Source organism: Antechinus flavipes, chromosome 4 (genome assembly GCF_016432865.1).
Source record: "Antechinus flavipes isolate AdamAnt ecotype Samford, QLD, Australia chromosome 4, AdamAnt_v2, whole genome shotgun sequence".
Classification (NCBI taxonomy): domain Eukaryota; kingdom Metazoa; phylum Chordata; class Mammalia; order Dasyuromorphia; family Dasyuridae; genus Antechinus; species Antechinus flavipes.
The window spans coordinates 316,761,131-316,766,306 of NC_067401.1; the positions used below are offsets into that span (position 1 = coordinate 316,761,131).

Sequence of the window (5,176 nt, forward strand, 5' to 3'; positions counted from 1 at the left end):
ATGGTCATGATTTCAATCCTTCACTTCAAGCTGCTGCATTCTGCAACTAATTACCTTGTTACTTCCTTGGCTTGTGCTGACTTTTTAGTAGGAGCCACTGTGATGCCCTTCAGCATAGTGAGGTCTATTGGAAATTTGTTGGTATTTTGGGGAAAGTTACTGTAAACTTCATTCAAGTTTTGATGTATCATTTTGTTATTGTTCCATTTTTCACTTGTGCTTTATCTCCATTAATAGATATATTGCTGTCACTGACTCTCTGATCTAACCAACCAAATTCATTCTGTCAGAGGAATCTGTATCCTATTCTATTGGTTCCTTGCCATTTCATTTAGTTTTTCAATTCTATATACAGATTTCAATAATGATGGGCTGGGGGAATTAGTAAGTGCCCTTACCTATGTGGTTGCTGTGAATCAAACCTGAATAATGATAGACTTTCTGTTGTTCTTTATTCCCACTCTAGTTATGGTCATTCTTTGTTGTTGTAAGATTTTTCTAGTAGCTGTACAACAGGCTGGAAAAATAGAAAGTATGGATAGACAGAGAGTTACAAAGCTAGTGGGGGAGAGAGAGAGAGAGAGAGAGAGAAGAGAGAGAGAGAGAGAGAGAGAGAGAGAGAGAGAGAGAGAGAAAAGCAGCTAAAACTCTGACCATTGCAGTGATTGCATTTTTGATTTCATGGTTTCCATACTTTATTGACTCGATAATTAATGCATTTGCAGGCTTTATCACCCCAGATATATTTATGAAATTTTAACTTGGTTTACTTATTATAATTCAGCCATGAACCCTCTGATTTATGCTTTCTTTTACCTTTGGTTTTGAAGAGCAATTAAATTGATTATCAGTGAGGAAGTCTTTAGAGGTCTCTCTTCGACAATAGATTTGTTTTCTGAACAAATTAAGGGTTTAAATTGAAGAATTTAAAATATAGAACAAAGTTTAAAATGGAACAGATGAATTATTATGACATAAAAGTATACTCTCTCCATTTAATTCAAGTCCAGTTACAGGCTTGTGTTTAATGAAATTTGTTAACCATGCCAAATTATATGGGAACAGTATTTACAAGCTGTCTTCAAAGTTCCTGTTCCTGTCTTTTCTTATTTAACATTTGCTTTTATTCATTATTCGTCTTAGACTAGTGGGTAAAAGGAATTTTCTCCCTCTAATGAATATCTTATACTCTTATTTAATCTGCTCCCTCTATTAACCTTTCATTTTTAGTAGATAATCCACCTATTTTGCCTCTCCTTATAAGAATATCTCTGATATCTTTAATTATTTTTTTTAAAAGTTTCATAAAGTTTTTCACATGTAATAAATCTGAATAATTTTCTATTCTGTAGTTAATAATTGCTTTTTTTTTTTTTTAAAATCAGCAGTCTTGAAAAGTTTTTAGCTCTATTCTGGATTATAGTATTTGTTGTTCTTTCTTTCTTTCTCTTTTTTTTTTTTTTTAGGAAAGAGTATTAAATTAACAATCTTATCTATATTGTTATAAAACTATGTTACTGTGAAAGGAATTCATACAATAATATATGTTTTAACATGCTTTGTGTGTTTCAATGTAGATCAGATCTGTTAGAAAATATGAGTCTCTTTGTGTTATGATTTGTTAATCAGAGAGGTTAAGTGACATATCCAGAGTCCAAGTCAGGGTTGAAATCAAGTCTTCCATGGTTCACATCCAGCTGTCTAATGGATCTACAATCTGGAGAGCAGTTCCAGATTACTAAGGCATCACTCCCAAAATAATGTTTCTATCTCTCAAATTGATTATACTCTACTCTTTTGGGCTGATTTCCTGGCTGATAACACTAATGTGGAGAAGTCCACTGCATTTTTATTGGAGGTAAAGTGTTTAGTTTATATCTCTTTTTCATGAAAAAAAAATCCAAAATGCTTATTTTCTGGGCCATTTAATCATTATGTTGCTCCCCAGTCCTTCCCTCATCTTGACTTTCTTTGGCCAGAAGTAATATGAGGAATTAAGATTTTTTTTTGAAGCATTTTATTAGGAGAAGATTTATACTAGTTCCACTTGTTCAGTGATGAAGAGAACCATCTATACCCAGAGAGAGAACCGAGTATGGAACACAACATAGCATTCTCACTCTGTTATTATTTGCTTGCATTTTGTTTTCTTTCTCAGTTTTTCTTTTCCTTCCTTCTTGGTCTGACTTTCTTTGCACAGTAAGATAATTGTATAAATATGTAAACATATATTGGATTTAACATGTATTTCAACATATGTGACATATATTGGACTACCTGTCACCTAAGAGAGGAGTGGGGAGAAGTTGGAGAAAATTTGGAGCAAAAGGTTTTGCAAAAGTCAGTACTGGAAAAATTACCCATGCATATGCTTTGTAAATAAATTTTATTTTTTTTTAATTTTTAAAATTAAATTAATTATTTTTTTTAAAAAAGCACTTTATTGGGGCCACTGATATCTGGCTAATAGCCATGTACTCAGATTACAACATTCCCTGGTAATACATTATTTCATATTCTGAAGCATGTCTATTTCCTCTCATAACACTGATATGTACAACATTCACTCCATTCTCCTCTCCTTAAAATGTCACATATTAATTCAAATGTCCAGAAGCCCAATTTAATACCTATATGACAAGACTTAACCTTCATGAGTCTCAGGTTTTTTTTTTTTCACATATAAGATGAAAATTATATGGCATGAACTCAAAGATACATTAAAACTAAATCTTGTTTAGATAGGTTGGACATTTTCTGATGCCTCTTTGGAAGTGGATCCTTCATGTTAGCATCCAGTGAATCTAGATATATTAAATGAAATATTGTTTTGGCTGTGTTGTTACTTAACTGTTTTGTTTTTTTGTTCCTGTTAATAGGAATATTCAAATGTGAACACATAGGGGAAGAGGTCTGGGCTTACCTGAAATGCTTGTGGTATAAAGACTCATGGTACAAATAAACATTTTATAAATAAATGACTGAATAGGAAGATAGGGTGTCAAAATGAAAATTCCTTTTGATTTTCAACTGCAGATATTCAGTACCTTGAATTTTATGCCTGATTATTTAATTTGCTTTATATTAGAATGAATAGAAGAGAGTTTGAAGAAACTCATCCTTTTTCACTTTTCATAACAATGATTCTGTCATTTGGTATCTTTGGACTAACAATGAGGTCAGCACAATGACTCTGTAGACCATGAATTTGGTACTTATTCCAATATTTTCTTTAGAGCCTCCCAAACATTGAACTAGTTCTGGCAATGCATGCGTTAACCACATTATTAATGTGTATATTTCTAGAAAGTACATTGCCAAGATAAGTGAACTTATTCACAGCATTCAAAGATACAAAATGACAGAGCCATTGTTGTCTGCCTGTGAGAGAACTCACAAAGAGCAAGCATTCACATGGTGGTCAGAGAAAGTAATACAAAGATGCTCAAAATCTCCTTTAAGAATATTTGAATTACTTATGTAATATGGGAGACATTGGCACAGGACATCTCAGCATAATGTGCCCTTATCAGAGAAGATGTTATGCACTGTGGGCAAAACAGAATGAATTAGTTCAAAAGAAATGTGAGATGTGAAAATTGAAATAATCCACCCCAAATGTTCACATGGACTATTTGTACCCAACCTGGGATAGTGCATTCTGAACTCTTATTGATCTGATCAGCTACACTGGGACACAATGTAACTTAATTCTAACATAATGATATAATTTTGTTCCTTTTTGGGAACAAAAGACAATAATCATGTTGAGAGAGAGAGAGAGAGAAAGAGAGAGAGAGAGAGAGAGAGAGAGAGAGAGAGAGAGAGAGAGAGAGAGAGAAATAGACTTGTGTACACATGAATAAAGATGCACATATGTGTGTGTGTGTCTATGAAGGTCATGAAAATCAAAGATAACTACCTATAAGAAAGAGTCTAATGATCCAGGACAAGGGTATAACACTGGACTGCAAGAAGGAAAGGAAAGAAGAAAAACACAGAGCTGGTGGGGAGTCATAATTCCTTTTCAAAGGGCTCTAAGTCATTTATGAACTCAAATCATATTCAGGGGATTGTAGTAGTAGGGTAGAGTGGTAAAGGTAATAAGATAAATGGAACTCATTCAGAAAACAGAAAAAAAAAACCTTGGAAGAACATAAGAGGAAAGGAGAAATCAGTGAAAATTGCATAGAATTTAAGTTGATATAAAAAATGAATTTCCTGGAAAAATGGATTCTGTCTTGTTTTATTGTCACTTTTTCCTGAGAACTCATATTTTTTTTAGTTCACCTGCAGCATAAACAAGTTTGTTCTAACCCATTAATTTAATTCTGTATGAATCTTTCTGCTTCAAATGTTTCTTCCAAACAACATATTGGATTCTGCTTCCTAATATAAGTTGTTTTCCTTTTCCTTCTCATAGACATATTGGGTCTTATTCACATTCATAATTATGATTATCAATTACTTTCCATCAAATCTTCTTGCATTTATTGGTTTCTTCTTCCCTTATATCTCTTTTGTAAAAAAGATAAAAGTACTTAACTCTAGGTATCTGCCAAAGTGTCTTTTATGCGCCAGTAGAAGCATCTACTTAGTGACTCTAAACCAGTCCATAACTAGAAAAAATGGGACTCTCTCAACTCAGAATACACTTCCTAATCAACAGCTGCATCATGTTATCTCCTCACTTACAATATCAAGTACCTTCTCCCAGAAGCCATGTTTGTTTGTTTGTTTGTTTGTTTTTTAATAACTTTTTGTTGACAGAACCCATGCCAGGGTAATTTTTTACAGCATTATCCCTTGTACTCACTTCTGTTCTGAGTTTTCCCCTCCCTCCCTCCACCCCCTCCCCCAGATGGCAAGCAGTCCTTTACATGTTGAATAGGTTACAGTATATCCTAAATACAATATATGTGTGCAGAACAGTTTTCTTGTTGCACAGGGAGAATTGGATTCAGAAGGTATAAATAACTGGGAAGAAAAACAAAAATGCAAACAGTTTATATTTATTTCCCAATGTTCTTTCTTTGGGTGTAGCTGCTTCTGTCCATCCTTGATCAATTGAAACTGAATTAGCTCTCTTTATTGAAGAGATCCACTTCCATCAGAATACATCCTCATATAGTATCGTTGTTGAGGTATATAATGATCTCCTGGTTCTGCTCATTTC

General features: G+C 33.4%; 1 pseudogene; it reads left to right on the forward strand.

Annotated features, from left to right (window-relative positions):
- On the forward strand, positions 1-921 carry LOC127561541 (trace amine-associated receptor 7b-like; annotated as a pseudogene).
- The last annotated feature ends 4,255 nt before the right edge of the window (positions 922-5,176 follow it).